Raw genomic sequence first — 11,332 nt, forward strand, 5'->3', positions numbered from 1 at the left:
TTAGGAAAAACTTTTTCACTAGGAGGGTGGTGAAACACTGGAATGCGTTACCTAGGGAGGTGGTGGAATCTCCTTCCTTTGAGGTTTTTAAGGTCAGGCTTGACAAAGCCCTGGCTGGGATGATTTAGTTGGGGATTGGTCCTGCTTTGAGCAGGGGGTTGGACTAGATGACCTCCTGAGGTCCCTTCCAACCCTGATATTCTATGATTCTATGATACTCAACACTTGCCCACTCCACACTTTTCAGGCGTGAAAGGTGGACTCATGTGAATGCGCCTCTGAACTCTGGGTCTTTGCTGATTAAGAATAGCCAACAGAGTGGGGTGCAGCAGAAGGAAAGGGGAATGTCTTGTTAAAGGGATGTTTGCTTCTTGGACTTTCACACTGCAAGGTAGGCAACTGAGGCAAAGGACACTGGCCAATGCACTGTGGGGTAGGTGTTTACTTATGGTCACATGCTTTTGAACCATGGTTGTGGTATTTTCTCCCAAATAATGCTGGGTTTCCTTTCAATAAAAGTTTTTTGTTATACGCAGACTCAGTGCTTGAGTGGAGAAGTGTTGCCTCTTAAAGGGGCCAGATTACCGGGTGGGGACTTGAGCCTGTTCTATTTTGTGTTGTTAAGAGGAAGGAACCCTAGATAGTGAACCCAGTTCTCACTGCTGCCAACTCCACATGGCAGAAGAGTTAGATAACACTTTCTTGGGCCTTCCTCTTGAGCTGGGGGCTGGTTACTAAGAGGAGACCTGGGGGCACAGGTACTTTGTTCCTGGGGAGAAAGGGGATAGGGAAGAGGAGGGAACTAACCATGAATCCTCTTTTAGGCCAGGTTTCTGCCCTCCCCCTTTAGGACTTTGCATTGTCTGAAGTTTTGCTTATATGTACACACAAGGCAGCTGCTTCCACTGATGCTGGAGTTCTCTCAAACAGCAGGTTTCACTTCCTCAGAGCAGACCTCAAAGAACTGCTCCGTAGCAATCAACTGGGCTGACTTGTCATGAATTTCTGGCCCTTTGCTCTTTATCCATTTTCTCAAGATAACCATTTTATGCACATATTCCCTGTGATTTCATTTATCAACCTTTGTGATATTTCTGAATTTCACAGAATCATAGGACTGGAAGAGACCTTGAGAGGTCATCTATCCCAGGCTCCTGCACTCATGGCAGGATTAAGTCTTATCTAACAATTTGACGTGATAGGGCTCTGTAGTAATTTGAAACCTTTTTCACCACAGACTCCTTGAACTGAACATATTTCATCGCCTCACTTACATCCATATCATTAAATACTTCCAGAGTTTTGCCAGGCAATATGGGGAGTAGGACAGTCTTTCTCTGTTCATCAAGGATTTATGTACCATGCATATTCCTTCAAAGATGGTTAGATATTCTTCAATACAATCAGTCTCCCTGCATGGCAGGTACGGCTTGTCCCAGCTGTATGACCCCGGTGAGGATTACTCATGTGCTGAGGGATCCATTCTGGAAGTCCAGTATGCTCAGAACATGCTGCCTCTTTCTCTGCTTCTCAGGCTTCGTGCTTTTTTGTCTTCTAGCTCCAGTGCTCTTTAGTGGGCTGCATGGTCTCTTGCATCTTCTGCTCGTTTTTTCATGGCCACCCACAGGTGATATTCTTGTTGCTTCTCTGAGTTAGCCATCTCTAGCCTGGTCAGCTCTATACACACGGCTGTGCCTGCATGTTTCTCTTGCACCATTAGTGAAAAATCTCAGTTCCTCAATGGTTTTCCCTGCAGGGTCTAATTCTCAAGCTACACACTGCTCCTTGTTCAGTTTGGAGTATGGTTCTAGTCCATTCATGGGGGTGGTTTCCTTTGTTTATTTTGGATAAGGAAAATTGATCAAACAGCAAACAAACCCTTAGCTTTTCCTTTCTTGTTCCCAACTGTCTCACTTGTAAATCCTTCAGTATCTAGATTATCTGGCATATTAGCTAAACAATAACCTCTGTATTTCCTGCCACCTACACCAGGCCCCCTGTGATGCTTCCCAGGGGCATTCAGGGTTGCACTACCTCTTAGAGAGGCAGATAAAAACATAATCAGTCTTAACTGGCAATGATGTTCATCTTAGAATTGGTTTATTGTGTATTTTTAAAAATTGAGAACAAACTAGTTTTTTCATAAAATTCTCAGCTCCATCTTTGTTTACAATAGTGGACAGTATTTCAGTCTTTACTGCACTTTGGTTGAGCTATCACTTAGATTTTGCTGACAGCATAGCTCTAGATCTCTGAGTGTACTGTTGTTGAGTCAGGCACTGCATGTGTCATAGCCATCTACACTTTCTCATAATGAAGTCAATAGCAATGTAACCCTTCTGCCAGGTGGAGCTGGCAGCACCAAGGCCGGGTTCAATATCTAGGGGTTCCTTTTCAATACTATACCACAGAACCGGCTCGAGCCCCCACCCAGTAACCTGAGACAATTGCACACCAGCCCTAGACACCTCAGAGAGGCAATACTTCCCTATTTGCAAGCACAGAGTCTGAGGGTAGAAAAGAAACTTTTAATGAAATTAATTAGCGGAATATGCCACAAGCAGGGTTGATAAAACTGTGAGCAGGACACCCACCCCAGAGTGCGTGGGGCAGAGTTTTATGCCTCATGTTCTTGAGTTCTACAACCACAAGTTCCTCTTCTGTGCCCCTCTCTGCTCTCTCCCCATACCCACTCACAGCGGTCATCCTTGGTCAGTGAGGACCCAGAGTTCAGAGGTGCATCTGTGCAAGTCTACCTCTCACCTGGGGAAGAAGGCACCTTGCTTGTCACCTCACCAGCCACCATTCTGCTCACTGGTCACCTGCCTCTCTGCTGTGACCTCTGCAAGTCAGTCTCAAGAGTCCACACAACTCTTAGTGATTGTCAGCTCTTAGCATTTCTGCCCAGCCTGCATTAGTCCCACCACAAGTGTTTTCAGCTCTAGTAAGCATTTTACATAACAAAAAAAGAGAAAAGACTCCTCATGTCGCTTATTTATCTCTCTCTGAACTGTGGAAAGGAACAGCTTAAACCAGACTGGGGACTCTTAAGGAGAGTTCATACCTCCTGGCTGGGACACCTGTCCCCACCCCTCTTACTTAGTGAGTCCCTTTCAACTGAGGGTGATCCTCTCAATTGGAACAGGTTCAGCACAGTTCTGCTCCCCTTTACTCATACAATAAAAACATGGATAACATTTCACTACCCCTGTATTCAGTGTTAAAGTGATTTGTAACCCAACACTAGCCAAAGTTGATCACTTGAAGCTACACAGTTCCTGTCTGCTGGATACCTATGCAGAGTAAGTGTGTTCATGTAAATGCAGTTTGCTCCTGAAGTCTCTCCCCCTCCCCAACTAGCTGTCAGGGGAGAGTTCATTCAGACCCTGCTTATAGAAATGCTAAACAGTACAGGTGAGAGAATGCAGATGCATGGTTCTTGCTGATCAGTGTTCTCTCTGATGATTATTCTTAAGATGAAAATCTGGTTGACAAGATCTTGTGGGTCAAAAGTCAGCCTGCTTTTCCCTTGGCTTCACCTCAACCACTTCCTATATAAATGTTTAAGAGGATACTGCAGAAAACTTTGCCCCTCCCCTAAAAATGTAACACTTTGCCAGTTACCAAATAAAAGTGACATATTTTGACTATAATGCCATGTTCCCATTGTTCCGGAGACTTTTCCTGCTCCCATATTTTGTTGAAGATGTGGTGACGTTACTGAGGTCTGTTCAGCATCTCTTGAAAGTCCTCTGCCCATTGTGCTTTGTTCTTTTTCTGTTGTTTTAAGTTTTTCCTTGTTTATCTTTGGCAAACCCTCTGGAACTTGCCAGTTAGTAAACCACTTCAGCAGCTCAGCAAGGTCCTATCTCCTCTTTCAGCAGATGTTCCAGCTTCTTTGGCAATGTTACCTATGTACATCTTGTCTTCCCCCACTGCTGTTTACTACTCTGTCTTTTGCTTGATACAGATTTTTCTTGCCACTTTTTCTGGGGGTGTTTGTGAGGAGTTATGTTTGCACTTTGGCTTGTTTCCTTTCTTTTACACAGTTTCACATAGCCTCACTTACCCAGACTTTAGGTTTGCTCGTCTGGAAACCAGCTAGAGGTGTTGTGGCATCTATGCTATGTCATGGCTGTTTCTGCATAAGCGTATAAATGTTGACTTTTTGCATTTTTATATGCAATATAATTACTTTATTAAAAAAGTTTCCTGTCTGTGCAAAACACACCCATGTATCTCGATATTTCTTCAAATGTTTTGACTACCAACCAGACCATATTTTTCTTAACAGTTTTGAAAAGGGGGGGGCTTACAGTATATTCAGCTTAAAAACTTGGGGGGAAAAAAACACCACAAGGTTGTAACAACAGGGGGCAGCATCACACCACATTCACTTTTATGGTCACACGGCCCAAACAGACTTCCATCTCTCCAGAATCTCAGTGTCAAGGTCCAGCACTATCACTGATGGAATTTGCTACAGGGCCTTGATTTTTAAAAGCTTTAATTTCAAAAATACGCCTGGTGCTTTGCTGTGCATTGCAGGTGTCAAGGAATGAATACAAGGAATGCTGCCATGGCCAGTGACATGAAGACCGGCTCTGCTCATCAAAGCCAATTCACAGCAAAGTTTCTGTTAAGAGAAGAGGAAAGAGAGACTTCTGTTAAGACATTGGCTCTGGGATTTTTGGCTTGGAACAAGCACCCTGAGCCCTGGAGACCTCTGGCTCCAGTTTTGAACTTCTATCCTAAACCACACCTAACAGGCAGAACCAAAACCAACTGCAAATGCAGAGGAAATCTTAGGGGAAGCTCAGCTCTGAAGTACATGGCATAGGGCCAATTCTAGTTAAAAATCTTAAAATAGCAGGGTTTTTATTGTTGTTTAAAGGTAATACCAAGAGAGAGTAGCTAGCCCCTGTGCAGATGCTTAAGGAATTAAGGCACTCTTTTCTCCTTTCCCTTTGTAGCCCCTACAACCTTTCTGCCAGGCAGCAGCAAAAAGCTAGGTTTGCTTATCTAGGGATTCTTCTAGAAACTTGACCACCATCAGTTCAAGCCCCCATCTATCCAGAAGCCTAGGAAAATGATCTACCCTAGGTGCCCTTGAGAGACAGTACTTCCTCACTCACAAGCACTGAGTCCATGGGTTTAAAACAAAGAACTCTTTACAGCAGGGGCAGCAGAACAAGCATGGGAAAGCTAGCAATTAACCAACCAACAATATCTATTAGGTAAGACTCCTACTCCCAAGGGAGTCTTGGCAAGTCTTAACCTCAGTCTTCCTTTCCTGGCTGTGAGTGGCTAACAAGACAGTGTATTCTAGCATTAGCCACTTCCCCCCTCTCCTGATCCTCACTAAATTCATTGTCCTGGGCTGTCAGCGTTCAAAAATTCACACAGGCCTGTCTCCAACCTGTGAGTGGAGCGTTGCTTGGGCTGCTCCAAGGACTCTACCACCTCTCCCAGCTGAAGGGATTACAGGTTTGGTACTGGGTAGCCGGTAGCCAGGGTAGCCCTCATCAGTGTGCCTCAGCTAGGGCTACTGCTCTCTGCAGCTTCAGCCTGAGCCACCTCAGCTCTGTGCCCACGAAAGCTTATGCTCAAATAAATTTGTTAGTCTCTAAGGTGCCACAGGGACTCCTCGTTGTTTTTGCTGATACAGATTAATACGGCTACCACTCTGAAACCTACTACTGCTTAGGCAGTTATTCCCCAGTTTGTAGTTGGGCATATGATTCCCCCCCACCCCCATCTTAAGTGTAGTACCGTGCAGTTGTACATTATGTTGATTTCAGACCAATTCTCCAATTTATCAAGGTACTTTTGGATTCTAATCCTATCCTCCAAATCCTGCAACCCCTCTGTCACAGGATAGGGCTTCTCCCCAGCTTCCAGACACACCAATTCTCTTAAAACAGGCAAGTAGAGAGAAAATAGTCTTTTGAACTCACTCCTTTTCTCTCAGGCTTCAGGGCTGCCCCTTCCAGGGGTCTCTGACACTGCGGGTCCTGGCAGCTTCCCACTTCTAGTCAGTTCTACTCCCTTCCTGGAACAGTAGTCCCAGGGCTGCTTCACTGAACACATGTCCTCTTGCTCCATGTACCCACCCCAACAGTTAGCGCCACTCCACCATAGCTTCTCTTCCCCAGGCATATGTCCCAGTTACTCCCACTTCTTGCCCTCTGGCAACCCTTTATAGGCCTGTTTTAATTGGCTGGATCAGGTTCACCTGTTCTGGGACACGGGGACTGGGCTCAGCTACAGTGTGACACACCTTTCCCCTCCCCACTACTTTTTCTGGAGGAAAAAAAAACTTGTAAAAAGAACAGAGGGAAAAAAACAAAGATATTTTTGATAACACTCCTGGACCTGAAAATTTCCCCAGACCAACCAATACGTTCTCCTTAGTCTTTTAATACAGGGGCTCCAAACTTTTTTCCCCTGAGGCTGCAATAGGCACTGCAACCCATTGTTAATACTTCTTGAGGAAAATTACTATTATACACCCTGTGAGTACTGGCCCCCTGCTGGTACACCCTGGACCTTCAGTGCTATGGCCTGGGGGAGGTGCCAACCCTTCTCTCCAAAGGCAATGCACCCCATTGATGCCCAGCATCCCTTCCCTGACAGTCAGGGGCAAACACTCGGATCACACCCCCAACATGGAGCCAAAGCTCCATGTCCCCACCTTACCATAAGCAATGTCCCCCAGCCTCTGCCCCCCAGGGGCACTGGTGGAGGATGGTGACTGAGGTCCTTTAGTGTTCCCATCACCAGTGGCAGGCGCAGCACATTCCGCTTGGCCCTGGGCCTGCCACAGTCCCAGCTGGGCCTGCCACAGTCCCAGCTGGGCCTGCCACAGTCCCAGCTGGGCCTGGTTCTCCTGCACAGGTGGAAGAGCGCGCCCTCCTGCTGGGAAGAGACGGGGGCAGAGAAAGCAGACAGAACCTGTTACCCCAGTCAGAGCAGGAGTTCAGACTCAGAGAACCCCAGCCTACCCCTGAGGCAGAGGGGTGCGGAGGCCAACACCAAGACTAGATTGGTCCAAGATGGAGGACACTGATGACAGATGGATCATGGGAGGTTGAGGGGGTGGGGTGGACTGTGGTGTATGAGGAGTTAAGAGTGTTTTGGAAGGGGTGGGGCATCCATGTTGGGGAGATTTGATGTATGTGAGGTGGAGGAACCCCAAGTTTGGGGATATGGAGCAGCGTTTGGCAGGGGAGCCCCAATTTGCAAGATGGCTGAGTGAGCCCAGTTGCCAGTGACAGGCTGAGGATGCTCCTTCTGGCAGCTTCATGCTCCACCTGACGAAGGATGTATGACTGGGGAGGGCACTGTGCGGGGCGGGGTGGGGAGTTGGCTTCTAGCACAGAAAACGGAGATGGGAGTGGGGAAGGGGACAGGTAGTGCCCTGGGCAGGGGAGTCTCCCAACATCCGACTGCAAAACAGCTCACCCCACTGCTGGCAACTGAGATGGAGGGAATAGCTTAGTGCATGGGGGCGGGCGGGGGGGGGGGGAGGGCGATACTCCTAACTGCAAAATAGTAACCTCCTCCCGCCCACAAGCCAGATGCTGAGGAAGGGAGGAGGAAACCTTCCAGCTGTACCTCTGCTGCTCCCCTGACCCCAACTTCCCCCTCAAAAAGATCCCTCTCTTCCAGACTCTTCCCCCCCACCCCCACAGTGGACAGGGTTGTGTGGCCTGGAGCTGGGCTGAAGAGCCAGGGTTGGGAGGGGAGTGGAAAGATGCAGTTTGGGGGAGGGTGCAATGCTCGTACATACCCCCCCAATCTCCACCCTTGCCAGTGGACCACCCAGGACTGTGTCAGAGCCCACCTTTGGGCCACAGCCCGCAGTTTGGGAACTTCTATTTTAACATATCACAAACACCCCCTGCAGTATTTCAAAAAGCCTGCTAGGTTCCAGAGTTTTCTCCCAGTCCTGGGGACCCAAACACAGTCCCTCAAGCACACCCCCTAGTCCGGTCACTCAGAGTCTTGAAGTGACATCAGGGTCACCTCCATAGCCTTACCTAGCACAAGCAACATACAGTTGTATCTTCCCCCTCCTGGTCTTCACAATACCTGCATACATAAGACATACAAAGTTTCTACCTCAGTCAAAGTCATGGACCATAAAGAATAAGTGTTCTCTTTCTTCCTTGGTGACCTGAAGATCTATCATAAGTTGTTCTCTCTTGTGCTTGAGGTTCTGTAACTTGCATTCAGTTACTTCCAATTGGTCTGTAAGTGCCCCAGACCTCAGAACAGGAGCCATAAAACAGGTACCCACCATCTCCTTCCCTATACTGGAGCTCTGTTTCCACCCTGGCCCTTCATCTGGGCCTCTGTTTGTTGGTGCAGCCCCATTTGAATCCCCACACTAGCATGCTTAATGGGGAGTCCAATCTGGGCTCCCATGGTACCTTGTTATTACTCCGTTTGGTCTCTACAGTATCCTTTTGTAGGAGGACTGAGAAACCCATCCAGTCTCTCCCCAGAACTTTCAGCCTCTTGACCATGTTGTCCCTGACCCACAGTTCAGCTCTCTGACCCTGATCTTCCAGGTCAGCTTCTGCCATGGAGTTAATGTGGGTCTCAACATGGATACATGAGACATGTACTGGGAGATGTTGATCTAGATTTACCCTCAGCCAATCTTCCCAGACAAGAGTGCGCCCACAACCTGAGTCTACAAGTCCCTTAACCACTGTTCCTCCCAATCTAACTGGTACGACCCATGGTCAGGCCTCCCCGCTGCAGTGGACCTCACTGCCTAATCCCACTGTAGTAACAAACTAGGTAATCATATTCCACGATTGGGCATTCTATTTAATGTGCCCAGGCTGGCCACACCTTGAAGCATGCCACAGGGCCCCCAGTGCACCCCCAAGACTGTTTCAGCTAGACTGCAGAGCTAACCAGGACCTTTCTAGGTTGTGTGTCCCCCCACCCCACAAATTTTGGTTGCTCAAGGTCTTTCCTCCTTGAGAGCTTCCCCTGTGTTAAGCCCCACGCAGTTTACCATACCTCCCTGGCTGCATCCACCTGACAGAAGGCTTCAGCTTGTTCCACCACTTTCCTAGTTGGAGTCAGCTGAAAGCACCTTACCCAGGTCTGTGCTCCCACCAGCAGAACCTTCAGGATCTGCTCCAAGACAATCTGACCCAGGAGGTTCTCTATTGAGCTGTTCTCTGGGAAGAGGCACCGCATCATGAGATCTCATGATTTCTAAGCCACTACATAAGGTCATGCCCCTCATGGAAATAGTTCTACCTGAATCCAGTGTCTATGTACCTCAAGAGTCAGCCCTAATTAGTCCAAAACAGCTTCCATCACTACCAGATAAGAGTTCACCTGGTCATCACTTACCTCCCAGGAAGCCAGAGGTAGTCAATGGGCAGACTGCAGGCCAAATCCAGACACTTTTGAACGGACCAAGAAATCTTTTTATTTACTTATTATCATTTTTTTCCCCTCTGGAGTTTGGATCTGGACTATACCTTGACCAAGAAAGTTGGACCTTGATCAAAAAAAATTGACTACCTCTTCAGTAAGCCATCTGCACCTCACCTGCCATGAACGGTGCTGCATGGGCTGCCTATGTGGAATCCTCTCAGTCTGCTGTCTTTGCCATGCCCTGAAATATTCAGAGGAAGGCTCCAGGACCAGCTTCCAGTCTGAGATTCAGTAGGCCCAGCGCCAGCCAGCCCAGGTCCCATCACCGACTGCATTGGCTCGTGCTCCTTGGCCCAATCATTTCTATAGCCACTTCTGTTGTTGGAAGGGGCCCTCTTGCCACTTCTATTGTGCTGCAACTGAGCCTCCTGATGCTTCTTCATTAATTGCATGAGCAGGGCCTGAGTCTGCTGCTGTTACTCTTGTTGCTGCCCATATTTCAGCCATCTGCTGCTGCTGCTGCCCTGTCACTAACAGGCAGATCACCTCCTGCCTCTTCTCCTGAGCCCCCAAACTAGATAGGGTCAGTTCAGTTTTCCTCTTCATGAAGTAACAAAGATTCTCCTCACTCTTGTATCAGGACCAATCACGGTGCCCACATTTTCCACCATATATCACAAGGGGCATAGATGCCAACTCTGTGGGTGCTCCAGAGCTGGAGCACCCTGGAAAAAAATTAGTGGGTGCTTAGGACCCACTGGCAGCCAGCTCCCTCCATCCCAGTGCCTTCTGCCAATCAACTCCTCCCCGCCAGGGCCTGCCGCAACCAGCTGTTCTGTAGCGTGGAGGCAGCATTGGCGGGAGGGGGAGGAGCAGGGACAGGGTGCACTTGGGGAAGGGGGTGGAACTGGGCGGGGAATAGGTGAGGCCTTGCGGGAGAGGTGGAGTTGGGGTGGGACCTAGGGCTGAGCGCCCCCGGCAAAAGAAGGAAGCCAGTACCTGTGACAAGGGGCGGGACTTCTCCCCAGCTTCCAAGTAGTTTCTGCCGTTCCCAGTCTCCTTTAAGAAGGTTTATTCTCTTAAAACAGGCAGGTAAAAATACCTAGAGAAAAGTCTTTGAACTCACTCCTTTTTCTTAGGTTTCAGGGCCACCCCTCCCAGGGTTTTTGGCGCTCCTGCTCCTGGCAGCTTCCCAGTTCTCATCAGCCCTGCTCCCTTCCTGGAGCAGCAGCTCCCAAGGGCTGCTTCCCTGAACACCTTTGCTGCACAGTTTGCTGTGCTATGCCTGCTCTTCCCCAGGCACAACCTGTCCTAATCACTCCCACCTCCCCTTTGGCAGCCCTTTATCAGCCCAGATGTAGCCTAGCCTGATTTAATTGTCTGGATTAGGCTCACTTGCTCTGACACAGGGGCACTGGGCCCAGTTCTACTCAAAGGGACCAGCGACCCTGTGACATCCTCCCAGCCTGATGTCATCTGTAAAATTTATGAGCATAATCTTCACTCCATTACCCAAGTCATTAATTAAAATACTGAATAGTGCTGGACCCAGGGCTGACCCCTGTGAGGCTCCACTAGATAAAGCATTGTAATAAGAGAGTGCTCTCATTTTTTAAGTTTGGCTGGACTAGTTGGTGGACCTATTTTAACTCTGAGTTAATTGATTGATATTTTACTTGAGTTAGCTGACACCTTTGTAAATGCTAATCTAGACACTCTAGTAACATTTGTTCTGGGACACTGTGGTTTACCCTGTGATTCACCTATAATATAACAGTTTGTGGTGCATTTGTGGAGCATCTAGGTCAACATCTGCAAAGGTGTTAGCTAACTCAAGTTACAACAAAACCACAAACTTTACTCTAGACATACCTTTTGTGAAGATGGCGCTTAATTTCAAATGTAAGCTTGAAAAGCACAATGC

General features: G+C 48.1%; 1 long non-coding RNA gene across 2 annotated transcripts; it reads right to left on the reverse strand.

Moving 5' to 3' along the window:
- Positions 1-3,533: 3,533 nt before the first annotated feature.
- Positions 3,534-10,720, reverse strand: LOC122464401. Of its 2 annotated transcripts, none has more exons than XR_006288376.1 (4): positions 10,408-10,720; positions 8,043-8,094; positions 6,700-6,915; positions 3,534-4,636 (listed from the first exon to the last, which is right to left on the reverse strand). It is a non-coding gene; the product is annotated as an uncharacterized LOC122464401 (long non-coding RNA). The 2 variants fall into 2 exon arrangements; XR_006288377.1 differs by having other exon boundaries at positions 6,700-6,918.
- Positions 10,721-11,332: the final 612 nt, after the last annotated feature.

The sequence above is a fragment of the Chelonia mydas genome, chromosome 2 (genome assembly GCF_015237465.2).
Source record: "Chelonia mydas isolate rCheMyd1 chromosome 2, rCheMyd1.pri.v2, whole genome shotgun sequence".
Classification (NCBI taxonomy): Eukaryota; Metazoa; Chordata; order Testudines; family Cheloniidae; genus Chelonia; species Chelonia mydas.